Here is a 15681-nt window from a genome sequence, read left to right as displayed (position 1 = left end):
AGAAATGTTTGAGACTTAAGTGTCAAGCTAGGAGTTTAGCCCCCAAGGGGGGTACATAAGTAAAGTATATGCCACTCCCTGCCTATTTGGTATCTAAGGCAGATGGTGCTGGGTTTGGAGGCCACTTTAGCTAGCTGAGCAGCCCTGGGCTCTTGAGGAAAGGGCTCTATTTTGGTCCCAGAGCTGGACTGAGCCATTTCTCTGCATACTTTTCCAGTTTCACAGCACCCAGGCAGGTAGGGATAGATGTCTCCATTAGACAAATGAGGAAACTGAGGACCAGAGCAGGAAATGGCTTGCCCAGGATCTTATAGCAAAGTCAAGGTTGAAACTGTTCCACGTACCCAGACAGGTTCCATGCGCCCTCAACCTCAAGACCTTTCTAAACGCTACCAATATGGTCCTACCTTGGCAGGGGCAGTCTCTGTGGGGTATTGTAAGAGGTAGCTTGAGGGGCAGAAATGGTCCCACACTTATTCTGAAAGAGAGTCATGGAATCTGCTCAAGGGGAGGGTTCCTGTTAAAGGAGACAGGTGTGTCCCCATTGGAATTAATGAAATTGGTTTTAGATAGCAGTCTTGCGTAAGTTTTGAACTGAAAACGAGCATTGAAGAGGCTGGTGAGCCCCGGGTCACTCGTCCCCTCTTTCATTCATGTGTTTGTTCATGCATCAGTCTCTGCTTTCTCTGGGCAAACCAGGAACAGAGTGCTGGTCCCCCCAAGAAGAGAACTGGGTCCCAGCACAGGAGGAATGTGGAATCTTACAGAGATCACACCTCACCATCCCTAGAGGGATGGGTGGGATAGCAGGAAATTCTGGGCCCCAAAGAAGGACCTGTAGGAGCCAGGACAATCACATCCCTGACTCTGAGCAACTGGAGTCAGTTCCTGGGACAGGGGACCTCTGGGGTCCTGCCAGCGGGACAGTCAGCCTTCTGCTCTGGCACCATTGGCTGGGTTTCTTTCCAACTGCAGCCCAAGCAGGGGCTGTGAAGGGTCTCAGGCATCTAACTGGCCTTAGGGGGCCGGGAGGCTTTTCAGAGGGTGGAGTAGAGGAAAAGGACATTCCTGAGTTGGTCCATGCGAACTGAGATGTGACAGGGTACAGCTCAGCCAGGGAATGTCCACCCAGCCAGTGGCCAAAGCATAGGGTGGCAGAGGAGACAGCTGGAGAGGGGAGCAGGGACCGAGCATGGTAGGCACAGCATGTCACACTTCATCCCAAGGCCAGTGAGGTGTCATGGTGGGGGGTGTGAAGCAGGGAAACGGAACTGCTTTTAGAGCACTTAAGACCTCTCACTGGTAGAGACAGGCGGCTTGTTGAAGGGCATGTTTCTGGTGGGGACCAGAACAGATGCATGGACTCCGAAACCTAGGCGCATGCCGTGACAGCTCAGTATTCTGTGCTGTCTCTGGAGGGCTGGGAAAGCTTGCTCAGAGGGGTCCCCTGTCTCAGGAGCTGGTTCCAGTTGCTCAGAGGGGATGGCTGAGCAGGGCCTTGACCTCGAAGAGGACTGAGCCAGGAGGAAAGCAGGAAATGGAGGACAGATGGATTTGGGACAGGAGTAGGGGCTGGGCAGGGACAGGCAGCCAGGCGCAGGGAGGGCACCAGTAACTAAAGGAGCATAAAGTGTTCCCTGTGCCCAGACTGCACAAGCTGCAGAGAGGAACCTTGTCTGAGGGGGTGAAGTGGCTGCAACCAAGGCTCAGGAAGGATGACTGAGCACCAGGTTAGCTCACAGCCCCGCCAAGAGGGCAAAGTGAGATCCAGAATACGAATGCCATCAGGAAACAGAAGAAGGGTTGCCAAGAGCCGTGCTGGAGGCTCTGGGGAGTATTAGCTGCAGTGTTTAGTGAGCACTTAGTCCAGGCTTGGCACTGCTGCAAGCCTTGTCTCTGGAATATCATTTCCTCCAATTCTCAAGAACCTGGTTTATTACTCACACCCTTCCAGAGGCACAGAGAGATGAAGCTGCTTGCTTACCATCACATAGCCTTCAGGATAGAGCCAGGAGCTAAACTTAAACAGGCCCCAATTCTCAGCCCATCACAGCCCTCCTGATGTCTCACTCTAAGACAGCCTGGTCTTCCCAGCCAGGAATGGGGAGCCAGGGAGCCACAGCCTGTAAACAGGAAGTGGCTGATGTTGGCAGAACCTGTGTTTATTCCTCTGTTTATTGGTTTTTCCTTTCAGAAAGGAGCAGGTGCCATAGCAATCTCCCAACAGCGCTGCTTATGCAGGCCCCCAGAGACAGCAACGCAGGGCAGCCTGGCAGGCCCTCCCCAGCCTAAGGAGGCAGAGCAGGCTGGAGCAAGAACCCAGCAGCCCGAGTCAATATTTGTCCTCTCTCATCCTCCCTGGTCCCAGCAACAAGATCAGGACTTTAAGTACAACAGGTTCTTTGCTGTGCAAACACTCAGGGATAGATTAATGGAATTTAAAGTGGCTCAGGCTTGGCCCCAGGGTTTGGATTGGAAATCTGGTCTGGTTTAACTGTCTGCTGTCACTGTTTGCCCCGGGCTCTCCTTTCATCCTTAGGCGCACAGAGCCACAGACGTTGGAGCTAGCACGGACCTCAGAGGCCAGCCAGACTTTTTTTTTTTTTTTTTTAGTTATAGGTGATACAATATCCCCATTTTATTTTTATGTGGTGCTGAGGATTGCACCCAGTGCCTCTTGCATGCTAGGTGAGCGCTCTACCTCTGAACCACAGCCCCAGCCCCAGCCCCACCAGCCAGGCTTTTGAAAAAGAGAACACCAACCCAAAGCTGCACTGCTTAGTGGCTATTGCTGGGGATTTTGAGGGCCACCCACAACTCCAGACCAGGTAGAAGCAATTTTGCTGAGTCCTAAAAAGGCACACACACACATGTATTCACACAATAGTCCATGTTTATCTGTGGGGATGTACTCCAAAACTCCTAGAGGATGGGCAAATAGCATCATAACTACGTATATTATGTTGTTTTCTATACATACATAGAAAAGTTTGATTTATAAATTGGGCATGATAGGAGATTAATGACGTAACTACTAATAAAATAGCGATATACTGTAATACAGCAATATACTGTAATAAAATTGCCAGCAACAGTTCTCTTGTGCTTTTGGGCATTATTAAGCAAACTAAGGGTTACTTTAATACAAGCACTGCAATGTCTCAATAGTCAAGGGCTATTAATTTCTAACAGGAGGGTAGTATATACAGTGTGGATATGCTAGGATGTCTTTTTTCTCTGATTACTTTTCTGATTTTCTTTATCATTGCTTTTGAACAATTATATTATGATGTGTGTCTTGGTATGGGCTTCTTGGTCCAATCTACAAAAATTTTGACCATTATGTCTTTAAGTATTTTCTCTGTCCCTCTTCTTCTCCTCTCCTCCTAATCTCTAATTACATTCATACTGATCAGTATATGTCCCACAGTTCACTAATATTCTGCTCATGGTCTTACGAATTGTTTTTCCTGGGCTGGGATTGTGGCTCAGTGGTAGAGCGCTCGCTTAGCACATGCGAGGCCCTGGGTTTGATCCTCAGCACCACATAAAAATAAATAAATAAAATAAAAGGTATTGTGTTCAACTACAACTAAAAAATAAATATTTAAAAAGTTGTTTTTCCTCTCAGCATTTTATTTTGGATAGTTTCTATTGCTCTGTCTTCAAATTCACAAATCTTTCTTCTTTAATATTTAATCTGCCATTAATTCCATTGGTGCATTTTTCACTCTGGAGTTTGATTTGGGACCTTGATATTCTCCATGTCTCTACTTAACTCTTCAACACATGGAGCACAATTATAGCTATTAATATCTCTCTCCCTCTCTCTCTCTCTCTCTCTCTCTCTCTCTCTCTCTCTCTCTGCCAATTCTAATATCTGTATCAGTTTTGAGTTGATTCAGATAAACTGAGTTTTCTCCTCATTGTGAGGTATACTTTCTTGCTTCTTTTAATGCCTAGTAGTTTTATTTTAATACAACAGCTTTATTGTGTTATAATTTACATACCATACAAGTCATTCATTTAAAATGTACTATTCAATGTTTTTTAGTATATTCAGAGTTGTGCAGCCATCATCATATTCACTTTTAAAACATTTTCATCACACCAAATAGAAACCCTTGTAACTATTAGCAGTCATTCCCCAACTACCCATTCCTAGGCAATTACTTTGTTTCTATAGAATTACTGTATTAGTCAGGTTTTTTTTTCCACTGTGACCAAAAGACTTGATAAGAACAGTGTTGGGCTGGGGATGTGGCTCAAGTGGTAACGCGCTGGCCTGACATGCGTGCGGCCTTGGGTTCGATCTTCAGCACCACATACAAACAAAGATGTTGTGTCCACCGAAAACTAAAAAATAAATATTAAAATTCTCTTTCTCTCTCTCTCTCTCTCTCTAAAAAAAAAAAAAAACACAGTGTAGAAGAGGAAAAGTTTATTGGTCACTCATAATTTTAATGTTAGAGGTCTCAAATCATGCTCTGGTCCCAAGGTGAGGTAGAACATCATGGTGGAAAGCTGCAGAGGAGGAGAGCGGCTCAGGACATGGAAATCAGGAAGCAGAGAGAGCTCCACTCACCAGGGACAAAATATAAAGCCCTTAGGCCCAGTGTCATACTTCCTCTAGCCACACCCTACCTACATATAGTTACCATCCAGTAATCCATATTGATGGGGTTATGCTGATTAGTTATGTACTGATTAGGTTAAGGCTTTTATTACCCAGTCATTTCAACTCTGAAAATTCTTGCATGATGTTATGTATGAGCTTTTGGGGGATACCTGATATCTAAACCATAACATTCAACCCCTGGTCCCCAGAAGCTCATGTCCATCTCACAATGCAAAATACATTTAGACCATTTCCAAGAGTCCCCTTAGTTCAAATATTGTCCAAAAGTTCAAGTCCAAAGTCTCCTCTAAGACTCAACACAAACTCTCAGCGTGAGCTCCTATAAAGACCCAAAGCAAGACACAGGTATCCAATATATAAAGGCACATAGTAAATATTTCCATTCCACAAGGGAGAAATAGGGGCATAAAAAGAAGGGGTGGGACCAAAGCAAGACCAAAATCTAGCTAGGGTAATAAGTCTTGTAGCACCATATCCAGCATCTGGGGCACACAATATCCTGATGTTCTCTCCAAAGGCCTTATGTAGTTCTATTCCTATGACCTTGCTGGATGTAGCCCCCCATGGCCTCTTGGTTTATATTTTTGTGGTGCTGGGGATCAAACCCAGGACCACATGATAGGCAAGCACTCTACTATTGAGCCACATCTCCAGCCCTGGACTCTTGATTTGTTTTTGCTTGATTTCTGCAGCTTTCCCGAATAGACATCCTGCATTACTGGCACCTTTAATCTCAGGGGTCTCCACTGAAGCTTCATCTTCTTCCCAAATTTTCATGATTACCTTCTCAGGGGCAGCCTATTGGGTCTCTGACCCTCATGCACTCTGCTTGGCCTCCAGGTCTTCCTTTGAAATCTCAGTGGAAGCCTCCATGACCCCCTAACTCTAGCATTCTGCATTCCTGTGGACCCAGCATCATGCAGTTGACTGAAAGTTTTGCCACCATCTTGAGCAGTAGCCAAGACTCTTGGATCATGGCTGCAGCAGCCTCTGAATGCCTGGGTTGCTTCCCTTAGTGAAACACCTTCCTAAGCCTGCTGTGCAGAGTGCTCCACTGGTCTCTTCTCAAAGGAATTTTTTTGGAGGCTTAATGGGGGCTGAACTGAAGGGCACTCAGCCACTGAGCTACATCCCCAGCCCTATTTTGTATTTTATTTAGAAACAGGGTCTCACTGAGTTGCTTAGCACCTCGCCATTGATGTGGCTTGTTTTGAACTTGTGAATCTCCTGTCTCAGCCTCCCCAGCAGCTGGGATTACAGGCATTTGCCACTTTGCCCAGCAGGAATTTTTACCTTTACACCCTTGAGCCTGAAATGGGTGTGGTCTTGCCAATTCCTGAGGTGCCCTCAAATCATCTTTCCTCTTGTCTCTTAATATTTAGCATCCTGTTAGTGGCTGTAATGTCTTTAACAACCACAACTTTCTCAACCTCAGTTTTACTCTTACTTTTCTGGCCAAATTTAAAGTTTTTCAAATCTTTCTCCTCTGCTTTCTGCTGATTATCACAGTAAATTTGACTAAAAGCTACCAGCAATATTATCCATGCCACCACCTGAATTCTGGGCTGCATAGAAATTCTTTCACAAGATTAAGAAGTCCATCACCTTTAATTCATTCTCACAGAAAATCTCAGGACATGGGCAAAATGTAGATGACTTTTTTTTTTTTCCAGAACATAACATGAATGGCCTCTAGTCCAATATCCAACAGAGTCCTCCTTCCCCCCTGAAATCCCATGAGCCCAGTCTTTACTGTCCATAGTCCATTTGGCATTTTAATCTCCTGAGCTACCACCAACTCCCCCATTAGCTTCCCTTCCAAAGTTCTAAAGCTTTTCTGGCTTGTATCTCTAAACTTTTAAAAATTCCTCCCCCACAAACCAGCTCCAAAGACTTCTGAACCATATGGTTATATTAGTAACAGCAACGACCCTAGTCTTTTTACCAATTTCTGTTTTAATCAGCTTTTTAATCACTAAGACCAAAAGACTCAATAAGAACTTAGAAAAAGAAAAGTTTATTTTGGAGATCATGGTTTCAGAGCTTCATAGATGGCCATAGATGGCTGACTCCATCACTCTGAGCCCAAGATGAGGCAGAACATCATGGCAGAAGGATGTGGAGGATAAAAAGCAGCTTAAGACATGGCAATCAGAAAGAAAAGAGAGCATCATTCACCAGAGACAAAATATAAACCCCAAAGGCATTCCACTATTGACCTATCTCCTCCAACCACACCCTATATTCCTACAGTTACCACTCAGTTAATCCATGTCTGTGAATTAAACCACTGATTAGGTTACACCTCTTAATCTAATCATTTACCTCTGAACATTCTTGTATTATCTCATACATGAGTTTTTGGAGACCATAACAATTACATATTCTGGATATTTAATATAAATGGAAGGATATAATTTATGTTTGTTTGTGACTGGCTTCTTTTACTTACATAATATTTTCAAGGTTTATCCTTGCTGTAGCTTATATCAATCCTTCATTCTTTTTCATTGCTGGATAATATTACACCATACCACATTTTGTTTATTAGTTCATTGATGGACATTTGGGTAATTTTTACCATGGGGATGTTATGAATATAACCAAATGTTTATAACAACATTTGGGTGTACATTTTTGTTTTGGATATACATTTTAATTTCCCAAGGAGCAGAATTGCTATGTCATATAGTAACTATGTTTAGCCTTCTGAGGAAATACCAGACTATTTTCCTGAGTAATGGTATTTTTTTTAATATCCCAACCAATAGTGTCTGAAGGTTCCAGCTTTTTAAATCTTCACCAACACTTGCTATTATCTGTCACTTAGATTGTAGCCTTCCTTGTGGGTAGAAAGTAATATTTCACTGTGGTTTTGATTTGCATTTTACTGATGGCTAGTGATGTTAGACATCATTTAACATGTTTATTGGTCATTTATCTTGTTTGGAGAAATGTCTACTGAAATACTTTGCCTATTTTTTTTTTTAGGTATTTGTTTTGTTGAGTTGTAGGAATTCTTCATGTACTATGGGTATTAGACCCTTATCAGATATGATTTGCAATATTTTCTCTCATTCTGTGGGTTGCCTTTTATTTTATTGATGCTATCCATTGAGGCATAAATAAAAGATTTTAGTTTAGGTAAATTTTAATTAATTATTAATTTTTGGTCAGTCATGCTTTTGGTGTCATACCTAAGAAAATTTTAACTCAAGATCATGAAGATTTCTGCCTATTTTCTTCTAAGAGTTTTGTAGTTTGAATTCTTACATTTAAGTGAATGATCACTTTGAGTTAAAATTTGCATGTGGTATGAGAAAAGGATCTAATTTTATTCATTTATGTGTGTCCAGTACCATTTGCTGAAAATACTATTTTTTTCCCATTAAATTGTATTGGCACCTTTGTAAAATTCAATTGATCATAAATTGAGAGTTTATTTCTAGATTATATCAAATATTTTTTATTGGACTCCAGATGTGAATTTTAATGTCTGGTGCTGGATATTTTTATTTATTTCTTTTTTTAAACAATGTTATTATATATGATAGTTTTTTTCCATTTTTTTTTAAATAAAAGCTGGCCTTATTTTTTTTAAGAGAGAGTGAGAGAGGAGAGAGAGAGAGAGAGAGAGAGAGAGAGAGAGAGAGAGAGAGAGAATTTTTTTTTAATATTTATTTTTTAGTTTTCCGCGGACACAATATCTTTGTTTGTATGTGGTGCTGAGGATGGAACCCGGGCCGCACGCATGCCAGGCGAGCACGCTACCGCTTGAGCCACATCCCCAGCCCAGTTTTTTTCCATTTTTAAAATTTGTTTTAATTAGTTACATATGACAGTACAATGATCTTGACATGGATATTTTTATTTCTAATAAATATTATTTTTTAAAGAGAGAGATAATTTTTTAATATTTATTTTTCAGTTTTTGGTGGACACAACGTCTTTATTTTATTTTTATGTGGTGCAGAAGATTGAACCCAGTTCCCCCACACATGACAGGCGAGCACATTACCGCTTGAGCCACATCCCTAGCCCTCTAATAAATATTATGAAGCTTCATTCTGGGACTACAGTTAATTTTCTTGTAACAGTTTGATACTTTAAGGCTTTACTTTAAAATTTTGGGCTGGGGGTGTGGCTCAAGCGGTAATGCGCTCGCCTGGCATGCGTGCAGCCCGAGTTCGATCCTCAGCACCACATACAAAGATGTTGTGTCCGCCAAATACTAAAAAATAAACATTAAAATTATCTCTCTCCCTCTCTCTCCTCTCTCTCACTCACTCTTAAAAAAATAAAATAAAATAAAATTTTATTTGGTGGGCAGGATACAAAATCAACATACAAAAATCAATACTTTCCTATACAGTAATAATGAATTTGCTGAAGAAGAAATCAGGAAAGCAATTCCATTCACAATAGTCTTTTAGAAATAAAATACCTAGAAATAAATCTAATCAAGGAGGTGAAAGACTTTTACAATCAAGATTATAGAATCCTGAATAAAGAAATTGAAGAAGACCTCAGAAGGTGGAAAGACTTCCCATGTTCATGGATAGGCAGAATTAATATTGTTAAAATGGCAATACTCTCAAAAGCAATATACAGATTCAATGCAATCTCCATCAAAATACCACACATTCTTTCCAAAACCAGAAAAAAAACTGTTCAAAAATTAATTTCAAGGAATAAAAGACCCAGAATATCCAAAGCCATTCTATACCAAAAAAGCAATGCTAAAGGCATCACAATACCTGACTTCAAATTATACTATAGAGGTATAGTAGCAAAAACAGCATGGGACTAGCATGAAAACAGACACATAGACCTATGGTGCAGAATAGAAGACGCAGACAAACACACACATCTACAATCATCTGATATGTGACAAAGACACCAAAAACATGTTGGAGAAAAGGAGACTTTTTTTTTAACAAATTGTGCTGGAAAAACTGGATATTCATATGTAGAAAAATGAAATTAGATCTCTATCTCTCACCTTTCACAAAGTCAACACAGAAAGGATCAAAGATCTAGGAATTGAACCAGAAACTTTGCAACTGCTAGAAGAAAATGTAGAGTCAGGATTCCAGTAAATAAGCACAGATCACCACTTCCTCAGCAGGACTCCTAAAGGTCAAGAAATAATAATAGAATTAATAAGCACAATAGCACCAAAGTAAGAAGCTTCTGCACAGCAAAATAAATGAGAACATGAAGATAGAACTTACAGAATGGGAGAAAATCTTCACTAACTACTCTCTGACAGAGGACTAATATCCAGAATATTTAAAGAACTCAAAAAACCAATAACTCAATCAATAAATGAACAAATGAACCAGATACTTCTCAAAAGAAATACAAATTGCCAGCAAATGCATGAGAAAAAATGTTCACCATCTTTAACAATTAGGGAAATGCAAATCAAAACTACATAGAGACTTCATCTTACTCTAATTAGAATGGCAGACATCAAGAATACAAATAATAAGATGCAATGGCATATGCCTATAATTACAGCAACTTGGGAGGCTGAGGAAAGAGGATTCCAAGTTTGAAATCAGCCTCAGCAATTTAGTGAGACCCTGTCTCAAAATAAAAAAAAAAAAAATTGAAAAAGGTTAGGGATGTGGTTCAGTAGTAAAGGGCCCCTGGGTTTCAAACCCATACCAAAAAAAAAAAAAAAAAAAAGCTACAGTACTTACTAAATGTGTTGTTTTGGTAAGCTACAATATTTCTTTCTATGTCTAACTTCATGAGCACTATGTGGCATGGGATAAAACCAAGTAAAATAGTCTTTTTGATCATTTCACAAAACCCTTTGAGATGGGGTATGGGTTAGAGATTCTCAAGCCAGGAGGGGACCTTAAGTTCACCAAATCCAACCCCATCTAAGCGTTGGTATTGACTATGTACAAACCCTGACAAACAGCCACCCACAAGAAACTTGCCACTCCTGCTCATTTCCTTTATTTTAGAAATTTCTTCTGCAACTGTATCTACTTGGTCTTTCATTAATTAGTCCTGGATCCAGAAAACACATCAGGTCCCTCTGCCCCAGGAAAGGCCTTTCTCTGAAAGCAGCAGTCCTTTTCCTCTGAGGCCTTTCAAGCTGCACAGCCCTGAAGTCTTTGTCTTTTTCTATTCCGACCAAAAGTTTTAGTCCTGAACTAGACATGCAGAGCTATACAGGGCCTCCTTCATTCACCTGTTACTTGGCTTCGTCTTGCTCCATGAAAGCCAGCATGGTCACTGCTGCCCTGAAGGACAAGAACTGGTGCAGCCTGTTGGCCAGTGAATGTTCTCCTTCTAGGGACTTGTTCCTTGAAGCATGTAAGCATGTGCCATGTTGCAATCTTTCTGATATTAAAACCGCCTCCTTCTCTAACAGGTTCTTCTATGGCTACCTTCTCAACTTCAAGCCTAATTGCCTATGTCTATCTTCGTTGCTCTCTCTGCCCAGGAGGTAGAGCCAGAGTGCTCCCTGCCATCTTGGAACACTCCCCTCTGGGTTTCCATAATTCTGCACTGTCCTGGTTTTCTCTTTCTTTAGCCATTTCTTCTCAGTTCTCTCTTCCTCTGCTTTCCTTTAAACGTTGCCCTTCCCTAGCACTCCATCCTTAGCCAACTCCTCTCCCATTCTATCTTGATGATTTCTAATTTTGAAGGAGTTCTTTTCTTCCCTTTGAGAATGTGATAATGACCGTGGATCCTCTCCACAGAATTTGGGGGTAGGAGAGCTCACAACTCAACCCACCACATTTTGCCTATGACTCCAGGTTCTTAACCCAAAGTGTTTCTCCTGCCTGATTTTTTTTTTAAGAATCTAACATTTATTTATTTATGCAGTGCTAAGGATCAAACACAGTGCCTCACCCCCGCTAGGCAAGCTCTTTACCACTGAGGTACAACTCCAGCCCCTCCCTGCCTGATTTTATTCTCACTCTTGGCTTCTTTCCAATCTCTCTCCCAGGCCCAAGGGACTAATAAATTGATAGGGAATACCAGATCCATTCAGTTCCACCACTAAGCTCACTAGCAGCAGTGTTTATTATGGCTCTCCATCACTGAGCAGAGTGACTGAATGGTAACTGGTGCTCCACAAATATGTGTTCAGTAAATGATTACATCTCACCTCTGTCACCTCTTCTTATCCTTCTGCTTTCCTCACACCCTACCTGGCTCTTCAGGAGCCTTTCCCTCCAAGTCATCTTCAAAGATACCTTTCTGAAACACAGATATCTGTCCCCTGCTTGAATTCCTTGCATGACTCCCTATGATTTTCAGGATAAAGGCCTTCCCTAAAAGTGGTCCCTGCTGTTTATTCCAGCTTCAATACTTAACTCTCCCCAACACCCACTGGCCCCAGCCACCAGGAACTCCTGAGAGTCTCATGTGGAAACGCTGCCACTCTTTTCCATACCCCACAGAGCCTGGAAGGCCTAGCCCCTCTCTTCTGTGATTGCTACCTCATATTCATCCTTCAAACTCACTCACACATCTTTTAGGAAACACTTCCTAACTTCCAGTTCTTGGTTATTCATTTGAACATTCTGCTGTGTCCTAAAGCAAACTTGATTCACAGCACTGGTCACACTAAGCTGTACACGGGAAGTCACTTGCCTGTTCCCTACTTGAGGGCAAGAACGCTGTCTCATTTTCTGAGCCTAAGTGGGCCCACAATAGTTCCCAATAATTTACCACGTACGTGAAAATATATCTGTATTAGTCAGGGTTCTCCAGAGAAACAGAACCACAATGTGTCTCTCTGTGTGTGCATATCTATATTTGTAATCGATGATTTATATAAGGAATTGACCTATGCAAATGTCGGGGCTGGTAAGTCTGAAATCTGAAGGGCAGGCTAACTTGATAGAAATTCCAGCAAGAGTTGATGGCAATGGTACAGTCTTGAATTCAAAGGTGGTCTAGAGGCAGAATTCGTTCTTCTTTGGGTGATCTTGGTCTTTTTCTCTGAAGGTACATACATTTTGAAAGACAATCTACTTTACTCAAAGTCTACTGATTTAAAAGGTAAACTCATATAGAAAATACCTTCACAGGGCTGGGGATATAGCTCAGTGGCAGAATGCCTGTTAATATATGTGAGGCCCTGCATTTCACCCTGATCACCACAAAAATAAAAATACTTTCACAGCAACATCTAGACTGGCCTCAGACCAGATAGCTGGGCACCTTATCATAGCCAATTTGTCACGCAAGATTAACTATCAAAATGAATATGTTCCTCTCTGAATCTCAGCCTCCCCATCTGTAAAACAAAGAGCTATGATAATGTTCTAATTGGATAATGTCTGGATTGGAATTTACAGATTTTTTTTTTCTGGTACTAACAACTGAACTGAGGGCTTTGTGCATACTAGGCAAGTGCTCTGCCACTGAGCTACATCCCTTATTTTTAATTTATTATTTATTTATTAGAATCTCTCTCAGTTGCTGAGGCTGGCCTCAAGTTTATGGTCTTCCTGCCTCCAGACTAGCTGGGATTATAGGTGTGTGCCACCATGCCCGGCTAGACTTTATAGTTTAAAGCACTTTCACTAATGTCATTTAATTCCTACAATTCTATCAAGCAAATGTGTTACTGTCTTCTTTATACAGTTGACAAAGAAAGAGATTTTTCAAGAAGTGGCAGAAATGGGCTAGAGCCTGGTTTCCCTGATTCCCAATCTAGAGATGATCTTTCTGGGCTTGAAGAACTGTCTTTGAGAGTTGATACAGGGCAGAAGTCTCCAGGAGCAGGAAGCAGAGGAAGGAGTAGAGTGGGCCTCTACTATGGAAACTCAGACCACAACAATAGGATGTCCAAATGAGCCAGGTAAGGCCAACCCAGGAATTCCTGAATGTAGTTTCTCTTCTATGATCAAGAGAGCACAGGTATGGTCAGGAGTACACACCTCATGTATTATGAAAAACTATCAACTTAGGGTTTACTACAATGTTCAAAAAGTAAAGGCAGTAAAAGATGAATATTAAAGGCTGGAAAAGTTGAGGCCCTTGCTCTTTGCTCGCGGGGAGTCACACAGCTCTGAAAGTTGCCATATAGATATGCACACAGAGAGACACATTGTGGTTCTGTTTCTCTGGAGAACCCTGACTAATACAGATATCTTTTCACTTATGTGGTAAATTATTGGGAACTATTGTGGGCCCACTTAGGCTCAGAAAATGAGACAGCGTTCCTGCCCTCAAGTTCTCCTACAGATCTGTTTCAAAGCTTGGGCTTCATGCTCCTCCTGGACCCACGTTACAAGCTAGGGTGCAAGGCCTCCTGGTGAGGTGTCCTATTTATTTTCACTTGGTGTCACCTTTGTTTACTTATAACCCTCCGGAAGTGTATGGCCAATTTCACAATGAAAAGGACAGTGGGGAGAATTCCAAGATGAGAAAAAAGTCTGCAAGTCACCTCTGCAAGACTTGTGAAGAAGCCAAATTCTCCAAACTGCCAGTGACTGGGGAAGCTGAGCACTCAATCCTTCCACTTTCGGAGGCTTTCCTAGTCCCTTGCATTTTCCTGTGTCCAGAGACGGCAGGGTAGCAGTCACTCCCTGCCCTTTTCAGGATCTAGAGGACACTATTTGATCTGGTTCTTGACCTCTTCATTGTGTCGCTCCAACCTCTTGCTTCCATCATCACGTCTCCTGCTATGACTTGGGCCCTCCTGCCTCTTTTTTAAAATTTTCTGTTATTGGTAATAGGGATTAAACCCAGGGGTGCTTATCCACTAAGCCACATCTCCAGCCCTTTTTATATTTTGAGATAGGGATTTGCTAAGTTGCTGAGGCTGGCTTTGAACTTTCGATCCTCCTGCTCAGCCTCCTGAGCAACTGGGATTACAGGGGTGTAATCCTGCGCTGCTTCTCTTTTGTAAGGATCCTAGTGATTACGTAGAGCCCATGGGGACAATCCAGGATAATCTCCTTCAGGGCTGGGGATATAACTCAGTGACAGAGCACTTGCCTAGCCCTGGATTCAATCCAGGCCCTGAAAAAAAAGTCTCCTTTGCAAATTCCTTAATCATAATAATCACTGTTCCCGTGTAACAAATTCACAGGTGCTGGGGATTATGAACGTGGACATCTCTGGGGAGCCATTATTTAGTTTTCCATGTTGGGTACAATGTACATGGAGGTTTGTTTTATTCTACTTTTGAATGTTTGAATAGAAGTTATGAAAGAAAACTTTTAACCCCAAGACCCCAGTTATCACTGAATTTGAAATTTATACTCCTTTATATAATTTCTTGAAAATTTCCTGTATTTTCAATTTCTCATCTTGCATTTCTCTAACCTATTCCAATCAGGCCTTTAATATTCACCTTTACCCTGAACCCAGTCAAGGCCATAGGTTTGACTCCACATTGACAAAGCTAATTCTGTTTTCATCTGACTTGACTGGTCAACACAATTCACTTTTTTAAAAATATTTTTTTTCACTTATAGGTGGACAGGATACCTTTATTTATTTTTATATGGTGCTAAAGATGGAACCCAGTTCCTCACACATTCGAGGCAAGTGCTCCACCCCTGAAACATAACCCCAGCCCACGATTCATTTTTTGTTGTTGTTGAAATATTTTCATTTCTAGCCTTATATTGAGCCCTTTTCTGGTTTTATCTCCAGCCTCAACATCTACTCCTCTTTCACCTGTTCTTAAGAGTGGGAAGGCCCTAGCCCTCTTTTCCTTTCCCCTGTCCCTTCAATGTGCTAAGCATTTTCCATCTTGCTTCTACACTTCTTTCCTTCCCTGAGGCTCTCTTCTCCCAGATGTAATTCTTCTGTAACCTTCTAAATTGATTAAAAATCTAAATGAATTCTTTTCATTCTTTTTTTTTTTTAAAGAGAGAGAGTGAGAATTTTTTAATATTTATTTTCCAGTTCTTGGCGGACATAACATCTTTTGTTTTTGTATGTGGTGCTGAGGATCGAACCTGGGCCGCACGCATGCCAGGAAAGTACGCTACCACTTGAGCCACATCCCCAGCCCAATTATTTTCATTATTATCCCTCAATGTACC

This window comes from Ictidomys tridecemlineatus, chromosome 11 (genome assembly GCF_052094955.1).
Source record: "Ictidomys tridecemlineatus isolate mIctTri1 chromosome 11, mIctTri1.hap1, whole genome shotgun sequence".
NCBI classification, from domain to species: Eukaryota; Metazoa; Chordata; class Mammalia; order Rodentia; family Sciuridae; genus Ictidomys; species Ictidomys tridecemlineatus.
The sequence above is the reverse complement of the archived record's forward strand: the minus strand, read 5'-3'. Positions refer to the sequence as shown.